The sequence below is a fragment of the Gracilinanus agilis genome, chromosome 2 (assembly GCF_016433145.1).
Source record: "Gracilinanus agilis isolate LMUSP501 chromosome 2, AgileGrace, whole genome shotgun sequence".
In the NCBI taxonomy this organism is placed as follows: Eukaryota; Metazoa; Chordata; class Mammalia; order Didelphimorphia; family Didelphidae; genus Gracilinanus; species Gracilinanus agilis.
This window is the reverse complement of record NC_058131.1, coordinates 62,115,242-62,127,495: the sequence shown is the minus strand read 5'-3', so window position 1 is coordinate 62,127,495 and position 12,254 is coordinate 62,115,242. Positions and strand designations below refer to the sequence as shown.

At 40.3% G+C, this 12,254-nt stretch overlaps 1 protein-coding gene across 1 annotated transcript in view; it reads right to left on the bottom strand.

The window, feature by feature from the left end:
• GFOD2 (glucose-fructose oxidoreductase domain containing 2) overlaps positions 1-6,588 on the bottom strand; it is a 79,282-nt gene extending 72,694 nt beyond the window's left edge. Inside the window, exon 1 of the mRNA XM_044663215.1 lies at positions 6,343-6,588. The gene's annotated coding sequence lies outside the window, so the exon portion shown is untranslated. The remainder of the gene's footprint in view (positions 1-6,342) is intronic.
• Between the last annotated feature and the right edge of the window lie 5,666 nt (positions 6,589-12,254).

The window sequence follows — 12,254 nt, the reverse complement described above, 5'->3', positions numbered from 1 at the left end:
CGTAAAGACAGAACTACTTTTTAGGCCAAAAAGGGCATTTTCTGTGATTAAGTTGTATTTTAAAAATATATATTGCTAATACTCGAGCAGCATTAACTACTTAACCACATCATACATGTCCTTGCTTTCTTTTGGGCCATTTTTTACACATCATAATTGGTATTAAGCTGTGAATTACATCCATAGATGTGTCTGCTATTTGGGTCACTTGCAAAATTTTTTTCTTTATGAGATCATGGTGTTCCATGATTACTGATCACATAATATCACTGATATCCACAAAACAGTAAAAGACTTTAGAGAAGGTCTACAAGCTATTAGATGGATGCTCTAAACAGGGGCATAAGAGCCCTGTGCCTTGGACTCAGCATACTGCAAATAAATATTGATTAGACTAACTTGCAAGAAATTCCCAAAGATGAAATCATAGATCCATTGAATTCTTGCAATAATTATTATCTGAAACATCTTTCCCTTTTGTGACTCTTATATTCAACAAACACACTAAACACTTATGTAAAATGTACTCATTTTAGTCATAGAGTTAGGACTCCTACAATTAAATGTGCAACTTAAAAGCCATTAGAATAATACAGGTGCAATGGATTCAAATGTTTATTCAGTTCTTTGGTTTCCCTACTTCTACATTACAACTCCAATATCAGGTGTAACAGATCAGGTGATCTGCAGTAAGTAGGTTCTACTTCCACTCTTATCTTGAAACTAGGAAATGTGTTCAGTGAAAGTTGATGAGGATATTGACTTACTCTACAACTTCTCTGTTAATATTATGAGTTTCTCTGTTTCCTCATTTCCTTGTCTTTCCTGTCAAACACTGTCAATTACTTTATTACAGTCCAAGTTTGATTACTTGCCTTTGGCTGTCCCAGAATGGTATGAAATGTTATGCAATTGTCTGTCAAAGGTACTTCTGGCATAGCAACTAGAGAAAACTTTTACAGTCCTGAGTAAATAACTCTTCCATATTAATTATTCTGAAGAACAAAGTGTTATTCTGTCCTTCTAAGGCAAGACCTCAGAAACTGCCTAACTCCACCAAACCTGCTACAGTCCCAAATAGAAATGAGCTCAACCACTGTGCATAAAGGAAACTTCTCTACAGGTTCCCTCTGAAGAAGGATCTTTATTCAGCACTAGATAGATTAGGAGAACTAGGTTTTTGTTCCAGTAGTTGTATGATCTTAAGAAATAGTAATAGCTCCCCACATTTATGTGGCCCTTGAGGATCTGTAAGACACTTCATGACAGCTCTGTGAGGTAATATTGAAAATATTTTTGCATTGCATTTTATAGATGAAAAAACAAAGGCTAAATAACTTCCTAAAAGTCACATATCAGTACATATAGTTGGGACATAAACCTAGGTCTCCTAAACTCCAAGTTCACTTCTCTTTCTGAGACATACTGATCAAAATCACACTCCCTTTGGGCCCCTCAGCTGCCTAATGAAGGGGCTCCCAGGTCAGTTCCAAAATCTCTTCAAAGTACAGTAGCTAGCAGAAGAATTTAGATTCACACATGCATTTGGTCTACAATGATCTGGGACAAAAAGTTAATTTGTATGAAGAATATAGCAATATTCAAGGAAATGTTCTGATAAATGTGGTTAATGCTGATTCAGAGAACCAGAAACAGTCAAAGATTTGTGAGTTGTTTCTCCCTCAATGAAACTGACCTTCCATGTTCTACATTATTTCTCAGTGAATGTATGCAAAAAGTCTTTCACCTTTGCTCAGTAACCTAATAGTTCTATTATAACTGCATCCTTTCCATAATTTCATGTTATCTATGAAATTACATTATGAAAGTGATAACTTTTGAAGGAGCTACTGATGATATCAAATACACATCTTATTTAGTGAGTGGAAGCCAGAGGATCCCAGGTTGAGAGCTAGAAGAAAAGATAATAGTTCATCTAGTCAACCCTTTCTTCTTATATATGAGGAAAATGAGAGAAGCGATTTATCCAAAATCCCACAGGTAATAAATTGTGTAACTAAAAGTGGAAAATGGATTACCATATCTATTACAAATCAACTTAAAAAACTAAAAATAATTTTTCTCTTCACATTTTTAAATTTAATGACTATTTCAAAAAATTTCTAATTTTTATCACATTTAAACTGTACAAGTCTTCTGTGTTTAGGATTATATATATATATACACATAATTGTGTATATATAGACACAAACACAAGTCTTTTGTATTTAGGATTATATATACACATACAAATATATAAGCAGGAGAAAGAAATTTTTTTAAAACTTGTAGAAAGAATTGATTAAACTAGTTCAATCAAAAAAAGTGGATAGAAAAAAAGGGAAACAATTTTTCAGTCTTCTATGAAATCATATTTGACCTCTAATATCATAGTCTCTGATTGTACTGCATAAGAAAACAAAAATGGTACACACAAAAACAGTGGGACGAGTAGCTTGTCCTAGACTGAGGCACAAAAGACAAAATTTGGAGAAATTGAATTCTGTATTGTTTGAAAGAAGGGAGGATAATAACCCTTGGCAGAAAACATAGTGGAAAAAAAGTGAGCAAAGAATAAAAACTACTAAACTGTGTACTTACTTTCAACTCTACAAAACTTTTGAAAAATTGCAAACTGTTAATGTTCTGCCAATACAAATGCAACACCTAGAGATGCGGAAGAAGTCTCCTCATTTATCAAGCAGACATTCTGGGAAAGATTTCCAGGGGGGAATACAAGCAAGGATCATAGATGATAAAGATCAAGGTGAGAAGGCATGGGCATAATGTGGTCTGAACAACAGCAAAGAGATCACAGATCTGGAGAAGTATCCAAAAAAATTACATTTTTAAAATATTCTGTTTCCAATAATGAATAGATCATTCCACTAACTATAAAACTTACACAGTGTGGCAAAGAACATCCTAAACCCTAAAATCTAGTTTCAGTTCTACACCAATCTGTGTGACTTTGGGCAAGTCACACCTTAGGTTTCATTCTCCTCATCAGTTATATAATGCTATTTGGTTAGGTCATCTCTCAAGTCCATTTTGATCTTTATTTGATGAAAAATAAAGATTACAAAGCACTAACTGTTAAGTTTCTTCTTAGCATGGATTGAGGGTGCAAGTTCTAATCAATAATGGTCCAGTGAGATATCTTAATACCTGTTCTCTCCTACAAGATAAAGCTGAGACTCTCTGAAGAGGTAGCATTAAGAATCTTTGCCAAATCTTCCTAATGGGGATGGTGTTAGAAGTTTCAGCCAAGCTGACTGTAGTCCTGCTTTAACAAAGCCAAAACCTCTATATCCCAGGGGAAGAGTATAAATATTAAGAGGTTTGAAACAGGAGAGGCATTGGATTTACATTAGGTGAGCTTACCTATTAGCTGCACTATAAATTCCCTATACCAATACAATATTGAAACTGATAACAGATGCTGATGTCACCTGACTTGGGTTGAAGAAGAGGAAGCTCTGAAAGAGCCTTCCATGTAACAATCTTTTAGGCAATTGTCCAAAGACCAGGAATCTTGTCAAGGAGCATTTTTTTATAAGCTACACATTGTAGGTGTAGCACCATGGGAATGGTGGATTTAAGATACTTCATAATTGGAAATTTCCTCTGGGGTCCCTCCTGTTTTTCTTTAAACTTCTCACTTGGCTTCCTCTCCTTGCCTCTGATGAATATAGGCTATGTGGGTGATCATAAACAAATCTCAGGACTATAAATTGATAAGCAGTGACTAGTCTGCCACAGTAGGAATTTTCTGCAAGGGAAGTTCCTTCCAGCTGATGAGATCACAGGTCCAGACCAGAAATAGTAGAATATTATAGCCCAGTCCTTAATTTGTTAAGCACCTCACCTGTATATCAGGTGCACATATTTCTATCTGCTAATGGGTACAGGATGACTAATCTGCAATTCTGTGAACACCACTCTTTGAGAACTTCTGACTTTGTATTGATATGGGGATATCATCTTTCATTTGTCTCTCCAAGTCCACCTGCTTGCTCCCTATTAAAATAGCAAAAATAAGCCCAAAACACCTGTAGGTAAGGATTAATTACTGATAAACCATATTTAGTAAGGTTCTTCCAGGTTGTCAAATATTGCTTACATAAAGTGTGGATCTGACATTTTAACCTACGAAAAATCCCTGTCTAAGTGTGGAATCATTAAAAAGTTATATAGCTCAGAGACAGGTGCTGGGTTGAAATCTGACCTCAGACACTTCCTAGCTGTGTGATCCTGGGCAAGTCACTTGACCCTCATCGCCTAGAACTTACCATCTTCTGCCTTGGAACCAATACATAGTATTGATTCTAAGGTGGAAGGTAAGAGATTTTAAAAAAAGTTATATCAAATTATATTTTTTAAAAAGGGAAACTAAAACTACCCTCATGAGATTCTGGATTCATTTCTCTATGCTTTTGCAAATGTGATCTATTTTAAAATCTTATCTTTTTTCCTCATACTGATCCTTGAGGTATTGAAGTATTATTTCCTTTGATAGCTGCTTCTGACCTCTTACTAAAAACAGAGTATCAAGGTTTTGAGCCGAAAGGGACTTGAACTATCAATGAGTCCAACTTCCTCTCTTTTCTAGATGAGAAAACTGAGGACCAGACAAGATAAGCTAACAAACACAGTTCCCCCACCTCCAGATCCCAGGCTTTTCCCAACATGAAGAAAGTTCTGTGCGGAATCTGAAGATCCAGTTTGAACTTCCACTCCTCAGTAGAATTATAAAGTGAAGTTCCCTTGATAAGGAATCAAAAAGTATGGATTCTACTGATGATCATTTGTTGACTTATTTATAACCTTGGACAAGCCAAGTCCTCATTTGTAAAAGGGTTGGGCTGAACTTCACAATCTCCAAAGTCTCTTTCCAACCCTAACATTCTACAATAATGAATCAAAATTTGATAGACAATTCTGTTCATGGAAATCCTTGTTGCCCAGGAATAAAAAATTCATTACTTAGCTTTTTTGCACCCTTGCCCCATTTTTCATGGTCTGTTCCACAATTATGTCTTTTAATGTAAGGTAATCACTAAGGTCACCCACGTAGTTAGAGCTAGCAAAGACCTTAGAAGTCATCTAGGCCAGTTCCCTCACTTCACAGATCAAAGAAGCAAAGGTCAGAGAGCTGAAATAGGAATTGAGCCAAGAATTTCTGATTTCAGATGCAGTTGTTCTAATCACTACACCATGCTAGTTCCTTCCTGCTGTAAGACTGAGTTTCCCTGTAAGCAACCCTGCCTGCCATGCTTAGATCTCCAAAGGGTTCTTAATGGTCAGAGAATATATAGTGTAATTGGAACAAGCCTTCAAGATAGCGGAAAAGACTGGCCATCTGGCTTCAGGAGAGCTGTCTTGGATACTTATTAGCAATGAGACCCCAGACAGGTCACCTACCTCTCAACCCGTTTCCATGTCTGTAAAATAGCAAATCTACTTGCATCAATACCAGGTTATTTGTCAAGTGTTTTTTTAATACATCAACATGCCATACAAACTAGTTATTATTCTTCTAGGGTCGCTGTGAGAATCCAATGAAATTATGTTTTTAAAGTGCTTAGCATAGTGCCAGACACATGGGAAGCACCTATTATGATTCCTTTCTTCCTTCCTTCCTCTATCTCTTCCTTCTTCCTTTTCCTTTCGTTCTTTTCTCCTCCCTCTCTCCCTTCCTTCCTTTCTTCATCTCTTCCTTCTTCCCTCTCCTTCCCTTCCTTCTTCATCTGAATGGGGCACACAATTCGATGACAATACAGCACCCAACAAAGGGCGGCTGCCCCAACCCTTCATCCGTTTCCAATCACAGAAGCACAGAAGGGATGCTGGCGGTCGAGGATGCCCGGAAGGGAGTGCCTATGCCGGGGAGGGGAGGGGAAGGTCGGAGCGGCGCAAGGGCTGGTTTCCCCAAGCCCTTCAACCTTGGGGAGAGCCTAGGAGAAGGCGAGGCAGCCTCATTATCCGAGCAGGCCAAAGTATACAAGGGAAGGTGGTGAAGAGGGCAGGGTACAAAGCTGCTAAGTCCTGGGTTCGAATGCAGCCTCCGTCACCGACTGGCAGACTGTGACCATGGGTGGACCAGTCCGGGTTTGCCCTCTTTGGGGACTCAGTTTCCCCATTGGTAAACCAAAGTAAGAGGCCTTTCAGGCTACTCGCCTTGGCCAGGCTGCCAGGATGCACAAGGGGAAGGGATCGTGGCCGTGCCGGCGCCCCTCGTTTTACAGAGGTGGAAACTGAGGTCGTGGGTGGGGGCCCCGCCCCTTCCATCCCCTAGGTAACCACCCTTTCCCCCAACGTCCCGCCCCGCCCCGCTCTCACCTGGCGCGCGGGGCCCGCGGACGTGCTGCCCGAGCCTGCCTGCATCCCGTCCTAAGGCCGCACCGGGAGCCCTGAGCCTGGCTACGGCCCCGTGCGGAGCTCAAAGGGCCTCTAGAGCTGGACGCACGGGGAGTGCAAGCTGCGGAGCCGGACAGGACGGGACGCGGGGGGGAGCGGGCAAGGAAGAGGACGAGGACTCTCGGGACAGGGAGCGCGCCGGACGACAGCAGCGGCCTCGCGCGTGGCCGGGACTGCGGCCGTTTCTTAGGAACCTAGGGCTCAGGAAGGGGCGGGGGCATAAAGGGAGCGGGCCGGCGCCGAGAAAGCAATTCTGCGCATGCCTGCCCGCGGGAGGCGGGGCGGAGCTGCCGGGCCCCTACGGAGCTCAGCTCTTAAAGGGCCCATACTGGCTCTCTGTGGCCCCTCAGTCTCCATACCAGGCCTTTTCCCTATTGCCCCCGCCCAACTAGCTGATGGGGGGAGAAGAGCGCCCCAAGCGTGGAGTCAGAGGCGTGGCGGAACTGGAGAGTTGCCAAGGAAACCACTAATGGCTCGACTTCCAAGACCTAGGGCTGTCCCTAGGGCGGGTCCCGCTACCTATCTCTTGGGCTGGCTGGGCTCGGCTGCTGAGCCAGGGTGCCCCCTGGTGGACGGCCGTGGCTCTCCACCCTCCCGTGCCTGCCCGGATACTTTCAATGGTGCTGAAGCTGGAGTTTGCATCCTTCCTTCCCCGGGGGGCAAAGAGGGTGAAGGATGGGAGCCATCCAAGGCTCCTATCAGGACTGAGTTTTCGGAGACTTATTACCCTGAGGTTAGAGGAGGGGCTGGGAGTTAGATGTGCTCTTAGACTCCTACAATGTGACCCCAGACAAGTAATTTAAATTCCACTTCCCTCAATTTCCTTCTTGTAAAATAAGAGGAAATATCTGTGGAGGAGTTTTGCAAACCTAAAGGCCTATACAAATGCTAGCCTTGGCCATTTCCAGGCTCTTCTAACTACCCGACTCAGTAATTTCTCCTTTTGAGGATCAGTCAGTCCAAATATATTACCTAATCAAGATTTTGGTAGCCATTATCTACAGAATTCCAAGGACACACTCTCTTTTCTTCCACCATGAGTTCAGTGCCCGGTTTCCAGTATTTTTCTCTTCATCTCCTGCCCTCATTTTAGGAGACTAAAACATCCCCTATACTCTACTGCCTCAACTTCAATACCTTCTAAATCCTCTAGCCTCTAATGCCTCAATTTCAATACCTTCTAAATACCCTAGACTTCCAATCTCTTTTTTTTCCTCAAGACCTACTCTTCCACTCCACTTTAGTTACACACAGGAATGGTTGTAATCTTTTTCTTCTGGGTTATACATGCATTATCATGCAAAATATACTTCCATATTGGTCATTATTGTAAGAAAGTACTACTATAGAACCAAAACCCCAAAATAAAAATATAAGTTAAAGTGAAAAATAGTATTGTGGATTTTGAAAAACACAGAATCTTTAATCGGGAAAGATTAAATCTTTAATCAGGAAAAAGACAGGTCCTTAATAATTGGCTGCCACACAGAGCCCAGTATTAAATACCACACAGAGTCAAAACTCTGGGGGCTCTAGGGACAATGTTTCTGAGAAAATCTCTCCACTAGATGATTCTCCAAAGAACAATAGAATATAGGGATTTTCTATACTTTTGGGGAAATTAAGACAGAGAGGTCTGATTGATTGGCTTTTCAAAGGCTACAAGGAAATGAAAAGTCCAAGAAGGAAGAGTCTAGCCTAGGGCTGGGCTATCTGAGAGAGGACTTTTGGGAGAAGTTTCTAAAACAAAAAGGGTACTTAACATTTGATTATATCTACTAGTCCCACCTAAACTGGGATCATTTTGTACTTTAAAGTTTATCATTTAGGGGGCAGCTGGGTAGCTCAGTGGATTGAGAGTCAGGCCTAGAGACTGGGGGTCCTACGTTCAAATCTGGCCTCAGACACTTCCCAGCTGTGTGACCCTGGGCAAGTCACTTGACCCCCACTGCCCACCCTTACCACTCTTAAACATAGGAGTCAATACAGGGAAGTTAAGGGTTTAAAAAAAAAAGTTTATTATTTAGCCTGAAGGGAGATCAGTCTGAGACTTCCCCCAAGGCAAGTTCCCAAGGGATAGAGGTACACTTGGGATTCTGGAAACCCAGTTGACAGTATGCTTTAATCTGCATCCAACTCCAACAAGTCTTTCTCTGGAAATGTATAGCATTCTTTATAAGTCCTTCAGAATTGTCCTGGATCATCATTGTACTGCTGAGAGTAGCTAAGTTTTTCACAGTTGATCATCCCAGAATATTTTGGTTACCGTGTAGGATGTTCTCCTGGTTGATCATACTCTTGATTTGTTATTATTCACAAATATTACATAACCATGTTCATAAACACTGAAATTATTTTATCTCTTCATGATCTTTTGTCAGCCCAACCCTCTCTCTGCCTCTTAACTCCAAACACTCAATAATCACATATTTATTGAGCACCTAGTATGTGCTAGGCACTGTATGGATCCCCCCAGGAAATACAAAAAAAGGAAAAATGCTTGTTCTCAAGAAGTCTATGGAGTAATAGGGGAGATAATAGGCAATAAATTATTTATAAACAAGATAGACAGGAGAAATTGGAGAAAATCAACAGAAAGAATGCACCAGTATTAAGGGAGAAGATGCATAAGATGGGATTTTAGCTGGGACTTAAAGGAAGCCAAGGAAGTTTAGAAGGAGGAAATGAGGAGGAAGAGAATTCTGGGCATAAAATGCCAGCAACTGTTTAATTTTGTCGACATGGAATCTAGAGTTCCCAACCTTGTGGCTTAGTGAGATCTGATGAACCCCAAGTTTTAGAAATAGCTTGTAGGTGGGAGACCCCCAAAGCCTATGCTAGTTCCCTGTTCCTGTGAGAATCCACCCTGAAGGGAATCTCAGACTAGAACTTGTTGACTGAATAATGGACCCCAGGATAAATGCTAAATATCCTTTTGTCTTGGGTAGTCTTCCTCATTATATCAGGGACCCTTACCCAGGAGGACACACCTGGGCAGGGACCATCCTTTAGTATCCATTGTGTAAGCAGTCCCTTCCCTTACACCCTAGCCTCTAGCTATGATTCCTTTCCCAAGCTTGATTGTATCCTGTCAGTATAATGTCAATCATCTCTCCCAGCCCCTGGATAGTCCCAATTGGTATATAAGGTCCCCAATTTCCTTTGTTCCTTGGAGTCATCTAGCACAGTGTCACTCCCAGGGGGATCAGGGAGCAGAGCGAAGCAGTGTTCAATCCGGGACTCTGCACAAGGCGCAGCTTTGCCAAAGAGGCAAAGTAGCCCTGTTCCCCCTTTTTTTTGTATGCTGCAACTTTGCTAAAGTTGTTAGTTATTTCTACTACCTTTTTAGTTGATTCTCTAGGATTTTTTAAGTAGACCATCATATCATCTGCAAACAGTGATAGCTTAGTCTCCTCATTGCCTATTTTAATACCTTCTATTTCTTTTTCTTCTCTAATTGCTACTGCTAGTGTTTCTAGTACAATGTTAAATAATAGAGGTGATAATGGGCATCCTTGTTTCACACCTGATCTTATTGGAAAGGCTTCTAATTTATCCCCATTGCATATGATGCTTGTTGATGGTTTTTAGGTATATACTGTTTATTATTTTTAGGAAAGGTCCTTCTATTCCTATACTTTCTAGTGTTTTCAATAGGAATGGATGCTGTATTTTGTCAAAGGCTTTTTCAGCATCTATTGAGATAATCATGTGCTTTTTGTTGGTTTGCTTGTTAATATGGTCAATTATGTGAATGGTTTTCCTAATGTTGAACCATCCTTGCATTCCTGGTATAAATCTCACCTGATCATAATGAATAACCCTCACGATCACTTGCTGGAGTCTTTTTGCTAGTATTCTGTTTAAGATTTTTGCATCTATGTTCATTAGGGAGATTGGTCTGTAGTTTTCTTTCTCTGTTTTTGATCTACCTGGCTTTGGGATCAGTACCATATTTGTGTCATAAAGGGAATTTGGTAGAACTCCTTCTTTGCTTATTATGTCAAATAGTTTGTATAGTATTGGAATTAGTTGTTCTTTGAAGGTTTGATAGAATTCACTTGTAAATCCATCAGGCCCAGGGGATTTTTTCTTAGGGAGTTCTTTGATGGCTTGTTCAATTTCTTTTTCTGATATGGGATTAAGTATTCTATTTCTTCTACTGTTAATCTAGGCAATGTATATTTTTATATATATTCATCCATCTCACCTAGATTGCTATATTTATTGCCATATAATTGTGAAAAATAGTTTTTAATGATTGCCTTGATTTCCTCTTCATTAGAGGTAAGGTCTCTCTTTTCATCTTTGATGCTGATGATTTGGTTTTCTTCTTTCCTTTTTTTAATTAGATTGACCAGTACTTTGTCAATTTTGTTTGCTTTTTCAAAGTACCAGCTTCTAGTCTTATTTATTAATTCAATAGTTCTTTTACTTTCAATTTTATTGATTTCTCCTTTAATTTTTATAAACTCTAATTGGGTCTTTAGCTAGGGATTTTTAATTTGTTCCCTTTCTAGTTTTTTAATTTGCATGCCCAGTTCATTGATCTTTGCCCTCTCTAATTTGTTAATATATGCTCTCAAGGATACAAATTTTCTGTGTTTTTTCTAAGTTAACAAAGTCAAGAATAATAAGGGTTTAGAAGAATCTTCATTGTGATCTCCAATACCTCTGTCCCTCACTTCTTTACCAGACCATTGCGGACTGCTCTCTCTGGCTTAACTTCTGGAAGGTCATTTTGGAAACTCTATCCATGTTAGCACAAAGCAGATTCCTCTGCTCTGACTCCTAGGGGCATAAAGAAAGAGGAGGAAGTTTCAGAGAGAGATAGAGAAATCTGTTATATTCACTTCCCTTCCTCACCTTAAGCCTTTGCTGAACCAGCTCAACTCTATATCTTCCTCTTTTCTTGAATTCCTTGCCTCTTTTCTGCCAAATCCCAGCCTTTTTTGTCTTAGATCCCATTGCCTTTCCAGTGAAGCATTTGAAATTCGTAGCATATTTCTAAAAGCATAAAGTGAAATACATAGGATTAAGTAGGAAACCAATTATACTGAAATATTATCAACATTTTTTCAAATTCATATACTCCACTTTAAGAATCCCAGCCCTAGAGCTGTGATTTTTGTCTCTCTCTTTTTTTTTTTGCTTCTTTTCTTCCAGTCCAATTCAGTCTACACTTCCTTTCAATTCTCAACTAACTTCTAAACTATGTAAATTACCCTGGGAGCTTCCTTTACTAAAAATGAATGGGGTTGGGTTGGGCTGATGATCTTTATCTTGCTTTTCCCCCACCAATGAGTCATTTCCTTATAAAGTGAAGAGTAAAATCTTAGTTTAATGAATTTTGAATGACTTCAAATGGAGATTAGTCCAGGACCCCAAACCTTAGAGTGCTGGGAATTGCAGGGTTTCACAAACCACCAGTCCTGCTTCTAGCCTGGCCTTTGTTGGCATCCCTGAAGGTAGCCTCAACAGGGTTTTTGGGAACCCCCAAGTTTTCCCCAGTTCCTTGAACATTTGCCTTGGGGGAAGTCCCAGACTGACCTTGAACAATAAACCTTATAGTACTTAATGATTCCAGTTTAGGTGGGATTAATAGATAGTAGTCTTAAGTACCCTTTTTGTTTGTTTGTTTGTTTTTTTAATTTTTTAAACCCTTAACTTCTGTGTATTGACTTATAGGTGGAAGATTGGTAAGGGTAGGCAATGGGGGTCAAGTGACTTGCCCAGGGTCACACAGCTGGGAAGTGTCTGAGGCCGGATTTGAACCTAGGATCTCCAGTCTCTAGGCCTGGCTCTCAACCCAGCTGCCCCCTTAAGTACCCTTT